This window comes from Trematomus bernacchii, unplaced genomic scaffold (genome assembly GCF_902827165.1).
Source record: "Trematomus bernacchii unplaced genomic scaffold, fTreBer1.1, whole genome shotgun sequence".
Taxonomy (NCBI): domain Eukaryota; kingdom Metazoa; phylum Chordata; class Actinopteri; order Perciformes; family Nototheniidae; genus Trematomus; species Trematomus bernacchii.
In genome coordinates this window covers 2,223,396-2,236,937 of record NW_022987616.1, presented here as the reverse complement: position 1 = coordinate 2,236,937, position 13,542 = coordinate 2,223,396, and positions in this window count along the sequence as shown.

Sequence of the window (13,542 nt, the reverse complement as noted above, 5' to 3'; positions counted from 1 at the left end):
TGAAAAATAGTGTAGTTCAATTATAAAGTGTTGCCCAGCCATACTGCAAGTGGATTCTTCAAATGCAGGAATCATTTAAATGGTTGAAGATACAAGAACCCTGGGTTCCAGAATACTACTGAATATCAGATCCCTCACTTCCCGATAAACACATATTTCAAATCTCATGCCCCAGTTGGTGTTGCAGGCCTTTAGGTGAAAATGTAGCCAAAGCCTCTACTGAGATGATTTTTCTATGTAATTTGACTATTATTCTCATTGTGAAATACATTCAATGCATTAAATAATTTAAAACAAATAATGGAAAGTGTTGCATTCTAAAAACTAAATTGTAAGTCAGCATGTGGATCATTCTTATTTTGCTTGATATTGAGCCGGGGAATCCTACGGTCTGCTCCAAATGAATGAATGATGCACATATGAGCATTTTCTGCCCACATCAATACATTGTGGAGTGATCCCACCATCAACCAAATTCAAATGATTGAGCAGTATCACATCGTCTTACAGAAAATGCAAAGCTGCTTCATTTCACTTGTACTGTAAAGGCTGTGAAAGAGCTTTCCTTTCAGGCCAGACTCTATAAGTTGATGCCAGTAACACCAATCAAAGCTTTCTCTACTGGTTTGTGTGTGTTTTATGTGTGTGTTTTGTGTATGTTATAACAGCAAGAGAAACATGTGAGAAAGCTTTCCAGGAAGTGCAGCCGTCGCTTGATTCATTTCTGATATTCTGTTGGAAATCTTTCTGGACATGAGGACTGCAAACATTCATCATTAACTTACAAAATCCTCTGTGAAACACTATAGACACGAGTGTGTGATGGAAGAGGTTTTCCAACAAATTGGTTCCCAAAGTGATTTTGGCGCAGTGATGGCGTTTTACACGTTTAGTTGGAATCACACTTGAGAGTTGCATTGATTGCAACTAGTCATTAGAGTTCACGCTGTTTTATCACGTATGAAGCCTGAGCATTAAACATTAGTGACTCTTGCAGGTTCTGTTCATTATTTGGCAAAGGCATAAAACTCAGACCACACAAACAACCAAACATTACCCATATTTCAGTGCAGTTTGTACTATTTTCAACGTTTCCTGACAAATTAAGTAGTGCTGAAACAAATAGTCAACACATCAGTTAGTCTGTAGACAGAGTTAATCAGCATTCATTTAACTCAGCCTCTGGGAACTTTGGGAGGGTAATTTATATTTTCTTATTTATCGACTACCTATTAGGACAAGTTGAACTATATTTATAGAATAGATTGATTGATAATGGACATATTGATAATTGCAGCATTAAACGTAACTGTCCCATCTATTTAATGAATATTGGTAGTTTTAATGCAGCATTGTGTTCTTCCAATCTTCTAAAACTGTATTGTACCTGGTCAATTCTAATGTTGGCGTGCTATATCTATGATGAATGTTATAAAAGGCCTATTTTCTCACTCATGTGCAAACACATGTTTTCACAACCTTTGGTACAATTATGTATTGGGTTGAAAACTTAAGATATATTTTCAAACACTGAATATGTATCTAGCATCATAACATCATAACTTTATTTCATTTTTATAACTATTATTATTTTTGTATTGCTCTTGCTCTTATTGTTATTATGTTATGTTATTATGTTGCATTGTTGGAGAAGCCTGTGACATAAGATTTTCAACTGCATAATTACTCTGTAGCTATGTCAGATTGACAATAAAGAACCTTGAACCTTGAACCTTGAAGCTGTATCAACAACACAGTCCCATTGTCAGTAATGAACACCATTTTAACAAAAAAAGGGGGGAGTAATATATTGCCATTTTTCAATAACATTATACAACTAAAACACAATTACAAGACCACAGCTTTATTTTGTATTATATTATTAGGCCTACTAAATATTACTTGTATATTACTATACATGTTCGTGGCTACTACCAACTTCAAAATTATACAGGGAAATTACATTAAAAGGTTTTTATGTCAATGTATGGTTGCTAGTTCTTTATATTTTATTTTATATTTTATTTTATTTTATTTCTATTCTTGTATATTTTGTTTTATTGTAAAATGCCTTTTATGCTGCTGTAACAAAAACAATTTCCCAATTTGGGATCAATAAAGTACGATCTATCTATCTATCTATCAACAAAAATGTGTCACCTGGTAGCAGCTGGTGTCATTCCTTCTATCTGACATCTTCCTTCAGAGACTGCCACTGTAAACAATTAGCCACAGCTGTAAACAATTAGCAAACAATCAGCAACAGCCTAGCTTTAGCTTTAGCCCACAAACATATACAACCGTAGCAACAAATGCTAATAGCCTTGTACAAAAAGCAAGTTTCCTGCTTTTAAACTAAACTCAACATACAAATAAATAAACAGTAATGTTAGCATTGGAACCAGGCTAACATTACTGTTTATTTATTTGTATGTTGAGTTTAGTTTAAAAGCTGCACAACACACTTAGCAAAAGAAAACGCAAAGAGCCGCCATGTTTTGGTAATATATTAAGCCTAATTAAGGATTAATAAGCACCTATTAAGAAGGAAATAGCCATTGCTTTTTTAAAGGCAAGAAGACAGCCTAATTAAAATGCATATTAATTACTTACTTGTCTATAGAGAACAACGACTCTTGTTTAGCTAGCCAGAAAAACGCAGACAGAAATTAGTTTCTTCTCAACTCAGGTTCGAAAAGTCCGGCACTTACTTTGACGTCATCAGGTGTAGGCGGGGCTATCCGAAAATGCATAGGTGAAAAGTAACAATTAATTACGGTACAATTAATCAGAGGTGGGAAGTAACTCAGTAGGCCTACATTTACTCAAGTACTGTACTTAAGTACAATTTTGAGGTACTTGTACTTTACTTGGGTATAACCATTTTATGTTACTTTGTAATTCTACAATTCAGAGGTAAATATTGTACTTTTACTCCACTATATTTATGTGGTACATTTAGTTACTTTGCAGATATAGATGAATGATAAACAATATCATCAACACTTAAATTAGACTTTAGTTACACCTGGGATAAGTTTACATTCTACCCAGCAATACATTAAGTAATTCAAATTAGTTCCACCTTTATATGATAAACACATCAATACATCAACCATTATAAAAAAAAACATATAATATATGATTGAAAAATGGGCCAATCTGCATAATGATTACTTTTACTTTTGGTATTTTAAGTAATTTTTGATACTAATACTCTTGTACTTTTACTTGAGTAACATTTTGATTGCAGGACTTTTACTTGTAACAGAGTATTCCTACCCTCTGGTACTTATACTTTTACTCAAGTACAAGATCTGAGTACTTCTCCCACCTCTGCCATTAATGCTATCGTTAGCTGTGGACAGTGGTTGAACTTAGTACATTTACTCGAGTACTTTTGCACCTTACTGAACATCTAAGTAGGCTAGGCCAGTGAGCACCTAGGGAGCCTGGAACATAATGTAATCTGGTGATTATTGTTATTAATTAGGCAAAATGTTTACTTTTTGTTAACACATGAAAACCACATATTTACTGTGTAATAATTGTGTGATTATCATATTATCTTTTATCATTAGGTGCTCAATGACCTAATTCATGAATATATGGAATGCATTCTATATGCTAAATTCTAGATTAAAATACAAAAAATATGGCAATACTAAATCAATCAAACACATCACACCACAATTCAAAAAGCTTTATTAACATTACCATAATGACAAACAGTATTGACCAAGCATTGTACAAATAATGACAAATACAACAAACGTCTAAATGTACTTACATTTGGTATACAGCGTTGAGTAGAGCAAGCATCAAATATCCAAAATACAACGAGCTAGGTGAGCTTATTTGATTCGTGAACATAGAGTATATATTATATTAGTTGAAGGTACTTACCCACAGAGCCACATAGGTTAGGACAGATCAAGTGCCATTCATTGCTCCTCTTTGACCATGACAGCTTAGTAGAAGAGGCAGACTGTGAGGACCGATACAGGTCATTAGCCCACTGAAATACCTTCAGCATAATTTATTTCTGAAGTGATTATGACTTCACGATCAGCTAATTAGGAACTCTGCTTAACATTTTCCAGAGACTGTTTGTAAAGCATTAACTTCCACTGATTAAATACAGAATCCTTGATGAGTGCTCGCCTGTGTGTTTGACAGAAGACCTTGCCGTCGCTGCATGCAAATTCCAACACTGCACTTAGGTTTTTATAGAATGATGAGCCGTCAAGTGTGTATGTCTCAATTACTGTGAAAAGATCAAACTATTTTAGGAGGAATGTTAAGTGTGTGCACACACAAGCCCTTCTTCCAGACAAATAAATAAGCTGTCAAATCATGAGCTGGAATCTCCAAAGGTTTTCGACGTCATTTCATTTATTTTGTCTAATTTGTTGTCTCTAACCTTTTCTGCTTAACCTATCTGCTTACAATGATTTGATTTTGTCCATTCTGCCATATCCCTCATCCATTCTTTCCTTCCATCCTTTCACTGTCTTTCACTTATCCATTCTTTAAAAGTCATCTCAGGTTAGCTGGAATGTCACATCGCTCAAGTGTGCCCTCTGGGCCGGCTCCTGTTATTTTAAGGGGTCATGTACATTTATCCGAGCAATGAATAAAGAAGCACCCACAGGCTGGAATAAGAGGCCTGAGAGCTACAACTGAAAAGGACGGAAAAACAACATTTGCTTTGGGGTTTCAAAAAAAGGAGGCTTTTTAAAGGTCAACGGTCAAAGATGGCTGTCACTTGTCATTAGGTGACTTTTGGCCTGGCTCAATGATCTTATACTTATTCCTGATTCCCATCCACCCAAAAAATAAATAAAGACTTGTGACATACAGATAAATAAAAAAAAAAGAGGAAATCCGTTGCAGTGTTTTCAGTAACATCTTTTTATCCACTTTTATGTAAGCAGTATATATTTCGACTAGATACAAATATTTTGTGGGACAACAATTACATCCAGTTGTATAATTGACAGTATGCAAACATTTTTAATTAACTCAGATGTATAGTCATGCACACTCAGAGGAAAAAAGTGGAAGAAAGTGTAGCTTTTGTGACCATTAGCTGCTGGAATTCTTGCAGTGGGTGTAGTGCTCATTAAGCAGTGATATAAAGCACAATCTCATAATGACTAAAGATCTGTTGTCTGGTAAGCACTAACAAAACGATTGATTCGTAAGCAGAGGAAAAGAGGAGTCCAAGAGGAAAGGGAGAAAATTATAATGAGAGCGTGAGAGAGAGAGGGGGGGGCGGATTGGAGGGAGAGGCATTTAGTTGGCAGACAGTTTCCTGATTCAGCCAGGCTGGAGAGCAGGGGTAGCTGTCTTCCTCCATGTACCTCATCTATCACTGCCTATTTCTAGGAGACTCACCCGTTTCCCCCACCACACACACACACACACACACACACACACACACACACACACACACCACACACACACACCACACACACACACACACACACACACACACACACACACACACACACACACACACACACACACACACACACACACACACACACACACACACACACACACACACACACACACACACACACACACACACACACACACACACACACACACACACACACACACACACACACACACACACACACACACACACACACACACACACACACACACACACACACACACACAGACGGAAGGCAGTGAGAATTCAATCTTTCCTTGCCTCACAGTCATCTGCAGAAATGCATTCCTTCAACCTTCGCAGCAGGGCCCCGAAACCTGCCAATAATCATCCACCGCGGCGGGAAAGAATCACTGCAGGTAGCCCAGCTTTCCTTGTGTGATCTATTTCCAATCTGCAAAGTCCCACAGGTAGATTAGGGACAAGTAGAATCAGGCTTTAAGGGGTAGCAGTGGTCTTCAAAAGCAGGGATCACTTGTGGAAACACACATCCGGTATACTGTTCAGAAGCTCAAAGACATATTACTTTCTTTCTACTTTTGAAAGAAGTAAAATGTCTTTGTTTACCTCATGACCTATTCTTTCATTGGATTTGAGAAAGTATTCCCTGTCGCAGCGAGACTGCTTTGTTTTTTTATGGCAATTTAGAAAGCAAACAGTTGCTTATTTAGACATCGAGCAGGTAGGAAATTAAGTTGCTAGGATAAATGGCAACTTGTTTTGTCACCATGACCTGTTCCGTAAAAGTGTTATTATTTTTGACTTACCCTGTTCCTAAAACTTTTCTGTCATTCGTCAGAAACATGGCCGCTTGAAGGCAGCGCTCCAGAACAAGCTGAAAACTACACACATTTGACATATTATGGCCATATACAGTTAATATGACTGGTGAAGAAAATTGAGAACAATATTCAACTCATTAGCTTTTAAATGTAGTATATCTTCTATTTTTCGAGCTGAAAACAACAGAATGAGACAGGTGAGGGATAACCAAAACTTTTAAATGTGCAGTGAATAAACCAAAGTATTAAGTATGTTAAGCATCAATTATACCAGCATATTCTTCAATATCATAAGATTACAGCAATAAATAGTGCAGTTTATTTGTAGAACACAATTTAGGCTTCACAATAAAACACAAGAACAACCGGTGTTAATTGGAAAGCCAACATAGGTGTTGATAAGACCTCCTGCATTTGTGTTAAAAACGTGTAAGCATCGTAGCATAGGACCCAGTTTATCACTGATAATTTACAATAACAAATCAAAAATACATTTCTGTCACCACCTAAATCCAATTTAATGAAAATGTTGGGCCCTATACGCATTCTTGGTGGTGCCAAAAAATGCTATGGCACTTTAACAAAAAAAAAATTCTTTAGACTTTATTATATATTCCTTGTTTTGCATTTATGTTTACACAGGTTTCTCATATTGGTGCAAGCTGTCAACTCGACATCTGCTGCACGTCAAGAGTGTTGGCTGAGATATTCAAAAGGGAAATCAATATTAACGTGTAGCCTGGCTTTCCCCTGTGAAACAGCAGGCTCATCATCACTCTGACAGGCCTCCAGATCATCCACGTGGAACGACTCTGGACGTAAAGACGACCTTTTCACTGCGTCAGGTCAGAACAAGGAGAACGATGATCACAGCCTCCATCCGACCCTTTCAAACAAAACTATCTCCTTTTGATGAATGCCAACACAAGTTTGCTGAAATCCGGACACTTCTCTTTCCTCTCTCTGTCTCTCGCCGCTCTTTTATTCATTTGCATAATCCCTGTGACACTCTGATTAATAACTCCAGTGTGATTTGCATATCTATGCCTGAAATTGAGGACAGACATTCACACAGTAAATACAGTCCGGCGAGAAACAAAATATCGGTTGGACGAGGGATCTCCAAGGAGAGGGATAAATATTCTTAGGTTGAATCACACACACATGCGCACACACACACACGCGCGCACACACGCACGCACACACACACACTTTCACAGACAACGCTTACAGGGTGCTTTCAAACCCTCCTTCCCCAATCCTTTTCTTAAGCTCTTGGCCCCAGCCAAACACAGAAAGGCTGGGAAAATGGAGACCTTACTACTCCAGCTGTTCCTGCTACAAACAGCAGTTTAAGAAGATACAACCCCCCCCCCCCCAAAAAAATGACCAAGGCAGGGTTCTGGTTAAACCGTCCCTTGGACAGTGATGGCAGATTAGATGTTAGTGGCTTGTATTTGCTTCAACAGTGCCCTCCAGTGGGAGAAAGATGTGCTCCTCGTGCCTGATTAACTATCAAATAATGACACTCTTCAGATAATATCAACAAGTTAAATGTCAGTTAATATACTGTACTATTTAAGCTGATTTACAAATAGCTGTTAAAATGTCATTTTCTTTACAATTGCTACAGTTTCAAACTAGCATACATATTGATCAGTCTGAGCATTTTTTCTTTGACTAAAAAGGTATTTTGCAGAATTGTATCCTCATAATAAATGATAGTGAACCTGCTATTTGAATAAATCCGACCTATATCTTGTTCTCAGACTTCTGATATTAAAATGAAGTTTGCTCAACAGTTTTGCCATCCTAAACCCCAAGAGTGAATCTCCCTACCTCCGTGTAGGCCCCGTGCATTTGTGTCATCTGACTGAGTTACACACACACCTTCACACACATTCAAATCCTCCCTGCCTCTGGGAGACCAACGGCTGGTGATGACAAGGCTGCAGTGAGGTAATGACATTTCCTCCTGCGTAATGCGGCCGAAGGCGTCTCTCCCTCTCAGACGACGACAGGACGGAGATATGTGTCCGGCTCCGGTGACGAGCCCCGCTCTAATCGGCAGGTACAGCTTTCACTGCAGCTCAGGACCCAACCACAGAGCAGCGGCTAAATAATTGAACAGGTGCAATATGTTGAGGCAGGGTGGGGGAGCTTCGGGCGTGGGTGAGGGGGGGAAAGAGGAGGAGAACTCACCCAGAATGTCTGCAGTGTCCTCTGCTTGGGGTAAAAGTCATCAAATGTTGGTTTGGGGGAAATGTCAAAGTACTTGCCTCACATTCTGTGGTGTAGAAACATGCTCCCTTCCACTTGACGCCCCTAAAAGGCACTCGCTGTCAGCAGTTTGTTTTCAATATTCCATTTCTCAGATTCTCTACCACACACACGATCTTTAATGATTCTTTGCTGCTATTGTTTTCAAGTCTCCAAGTTGCCATGACAACAAATTGGCGATGTCACGCTAGCATTTCACCCTTGTCTCACCTCATGTGAACGACGGCCATAGCAATTCCTGATTTCACAGAAAGGGTTGTCAGCAGTGGACGTGTGTGTGTGTGTGTGTGTGTGTGTGTATGTGTGTGTGTAGTGTGTGTGTGTGTGTGTGTGTGTGTGTGTGTGTGTGTGTGTGTGTGTGTGTGTGTCGGGTTGAGTGACCTTGTGAGTGTCCCCGTGCAGAGTTTAGGGAGAGGGGGGGGGGGGTTCAGTAAGAGAGAGGCTGTGAAGCAGGTATCCAGACTCCCAGCCACACATGGCGAGTGCCACAGCTTCAGTGAGCTGAAACTGACGGGGCCTCTGTGTGAAGGCGAGGCGCTGCCCTCTGACACGGACAACAGCACTGCTGTACAGCTACAGGTTCTCTGTGGACAGGACATTAGATAAAGGGCTGAGGATGAAGGGCCCAGGAAAATTGAAGAGAGAATCAACAAAAGTCAGGCTCGAGGAAATAATAAGTTTCAAAATAATAGCACCTGAATGCAATTAACGTAATATAAAAAAGATAGAAATTGCATTCAGAGCAGGTGAGTTATTTTTAAAATAAAACCACACTGAAGGAGTTGCAACCCCTATAATAATAACGTAATGTAGCTCAAAATTGGCTTTTTTTAATTGTTAAATTATTCAAGGTTGGAAGGTCTATAAGCAGATAATTCTGTTTGTGTATTAGGCTTTTAACATAATAGTCAGATATTTTAACTCTAAGTCTATGTAATTACGATTGTCTACTCGTATTTTCCGAAATAAATGTAATATGCGGCCTGGATTTTATTTAAGTTATTCCAGGGAATGAAATATAACTTTACAGGTGGATCCACAACCATTTTTCTAGAAATAAAGTTTAAAAAGGTGGGGTTGAATTGTGCACAATAGGAAATAAAAGTTTTTTTAAAAGTATTTCTATTGCAGCATCCGTACATTTTTATCTGGGGCTCCATAAAAAATAAATAAATCGGCGTCAAAGTCTTCTGTGTCATCTCTCACTCAAAAGTTTGACTGTGCCAATCAATCAAGTGTTGCTTCATGGCAGAATAATGTGTGTGTCCTCTCAAGAACGCCCGTCAAAGGAGGCATTGTGGTGGAAACCTCCTCTGGACCCACAAAGGTGTCACAGTAAGCAGAGGTTGTCAGAGGCTTGTCACTGCAGGGTGGTTTGAAAGCATGAAAAATACTCTCTCTGGGGGCGAAGGAGGACGAGCGGTGAGGAGAAGTGTTGATGTATGTGTGTGTACGCCAGTGTGTGAAGGCCTTAACTCACTTTAGCCTGTTGCATCAACCCTTGTCAATCCTCCAGACAATAGGTCTCCATCCGTCCGTTCACCTTCAGGGGCTGACGGCTTTATTATTCATCTTGACAAGCTGTGCCGAGGGGAGATCAAAATCTGTGCCTAATTGAATGCTGACAGCTTAGCTTCGCTCACATTCTAAGACTGATTATTTGACTGCAAAGGATTATTATGGGCTGAAGATTCCATCAGAAAGTCATTTTGGCAAACTGAGGGTTCAGATTCAACGTCACTTATATCTGACAGGGAAGGCACCTTTGACACAGCTGACAGCTACATCTTAAAGGCAATAACCACCTCGCAGGAGATCAAGGGATCCTTTCTCCATTTTCCTTGGACTGCGTCACATTATTGGCAGCCCGACGTGGCAGTGATTGATGACTATTTCTGTTTTAAGACCATTTAAATGACTTAATCACCCATAAATCATGCAATATCATAGAAAACTGCCTTAGTGCTTCAAATGAATATATTTTGGGTTGGATGTGTTCAATCTTTAAAGTTCATCTATATATTTTCATCCATCTTTTGCAAAAAAGACTTGTACTTATTGTTTGCAAGTGTTGCTGCTCTTACAAGTTGGATTTCGGTTGTTACTACACACTTTCTTTTTTAATTAGAACGCCCATATGCCAAATATATGTATGTATATATGAATTGAAAAATGACAGTCAATCTACATATGTTATTCTTCTAGCAGTAGAGTTTGTTTGAGTATAATCTATTCGGGTTCATATACTTGCACAATACAATATCTCCCACCAGCGAAATCCCATACATCCAACTTGTAATTACGACTAAAAGCTGATGTCGACATGTTTTCCCATTTGGAAGTTTTCACTTTACAGAACAATATGACTGAATACAGCATTACAGTCCCTTGCAGTCTAGCTAATACAAGTTTAGGTAGTTTACAGTCAGAGTTTGGATGCAGGTTGCCCCCACTTTGTGATTTATGATGATGTGCCTTCAAATCTTTGCCTTTTGCTACTCTAATTGGAATCCCAAACAGCCTCTTTAAAGCTGCTCCTTGAAAAACAGCTAGAGTGCTTGCTTGTTTTTGTGTGCCCATACAATATGTTCAAACCAGCCTCATGCCACAGGTACTGCCACTTTGGAACCATAAAATTGTCCTGTCACAGCATCCTCAAATTCAATTTATTACCAACAAGCTAAGTGGGACCTAATAGCACAGTGACATTGCATTTCCTTCTGTGTCATCTTTATGCAATGCAAGCGAGATGATACCATGTAAAACACTCAATTTCCTCTGGTTAGTGAGGCTTGTTCTTCTCTAGAAACCTAGGCTAAACAATGCAAGCGCTGTCCCAGTTAATAATAATTCAAATGTAAATCCTGCAACAGAAAATAAATTCTTCAAATATTCAAAGGCTGAAAACAATGGAGCCAAGTGAACCGATTATAGAATTATCCAAGCAAAACAGATAAACAAACAGGCATCATTATAACATATAAAAGAATAATTATCCTGTACCAAACGGCAGCAGCGTGTCTACAACAGAAACCACCCTCCTCCAGCCAAGCATGTGCTATTTTGGTGCTTCTTTTTTTCGTGTCAGTTTTGATAAGAGACCAGTGGAATAGATTATGCTTTTCATGGGTCTCAAGGGGTTGGCTTGGCTCCTGTTAGAATTCATTTAGTCAGATAGCCTCTGTGGATTATGCCTGTTTTCAAAGGCCTGCATTTCTGACAGGTCATTATTGTACACCACACTGGGACCTACTGCAGGGAGCAGCATGTAGCGAGCCGCTCCATGCAGCCACGGCTCCGCACAGCAGTGTCTATGTACACACACACACTATCAAACATGCCAAACGGGGGGTAAGAAATGCCTGCCCGTCTGATGTGGCGGTAGTTCAGTGGTGGACCTAATAGATCTGCTGCCCTGCTTCCCCATAATGATTACTGCTGCGTTATAGTCCCAGGGCCAAGCAGAGGCATCACAATCACATGTGCATGCCTCAAGAAAATGAGCAGAATGCTTGATGGATAAACTCAAAGCCTGCATTTTAAGTATTAGGAACCTTCAATATCAAAGCATGAAATGACGTAGCGAGTAAAATCTATTTAACCTTCAATGCTAATGCTGAGGTTAAGGACTGATTCCCACCGGAGGTCACTTTAAACAAATATTTTCAGTCATTTTTATAAATCTGACTATCTGAAGGTCATTGTGACAGATTTAAACACTGAGGGAAATGTACCATCACTTCCACCACTGGTGCAGAAGGAGCTGTGGGATTGTTTCAGGTGAGCCTTATTATTCCTTTCTGCAATGGCCATGACAAACTGGATTAAGGAGGAAAAGGTGCACATTTGATTTGATGTGGACAACTATTGCTTGTTTTTTATAATTATGTTTATGATCATATAAGTAGCAATGGATACATTGATATCAGCTTATGAGGTGTGCATTAACAATGTGTGCCATGTGGTGGTTGTTTCTTCACAAGTAAATTATCCCTTAATTAATATTTTCAATGAAGATCAAAGGGCAAGAAAAATCTCAACATTATAATTTACATTTTTTAACTTAAATACATCAGATAAATAAATCGGGAAGCATCTGTTTTTAAATATATTCTAATATATTAGTATCTTGGTGGTTCATGGTAAACAGAACCTTAAGGTTTTCATAAAATATTGCCTCGAAGAAATGGCCATTTAAGTTTTCAGAACATCAAAATAAATTGCGACTTCACTTGAGGAAGCAGACCGGAGGGATTCCAACTCAGCCTAACACAACTCCCTTTGACCTCTCATAAGCCAAAGTGATTGGGGCTTTGACAAAGACCTGACCTAGCTGTCTGACAATCGAGTGGCAGACACACTTTGCGGAATAGCAAGTGTTTATATTCCGAAAACGAGACTCAAAAACAACAGAAAGCAGCCTTAATGCATCCCAGAGGTAACATGCAACTGGTCCTCCCTATAGTGTATTTTTTTTTACTGGCTACAGCTCCTAATTAATAAAACAAGAGAAAGAACAGGATTTATGTGAAAGCTCAATGGGAGTGTGTACACGTAAAGCCTTTCAATGTGCCCTCGTAGTGTTAACAAATGAACTGACTCCCATTAAGGAGCATTAGAAGAGAGCTGCTAATATTCACCGCTAATTAGTGCGAGTTGGCCGACTGTCGATCAAAACCGTAAGAGCAGAATTACAAAGAGCTGCCATGGGGAATGAGCTGATATCTAGATAGGATGAATGTAAACAAGTGAGAAATTGTTGATGATGAGGTTGCAGCTGCTGAGGGACCGTTCCCTGCTAGTGGAGTGCAAAGAATTAAGCAGTTCTTCCCACTATATCGTCCCATTGCAAATTGTGTCCCTGAGTACACATCCAGGAGGGGAGGCGCCTGTTGAATGTTGAAGAGAGTCAAGACGGACACCCGCAGAGGCTCACTCTGCAAGGTCACTGTTACCGAAACCTTCCTGGTAATTATTCTTGATACAAGGATTAATATCTAATTCAAGGCGCAGGCT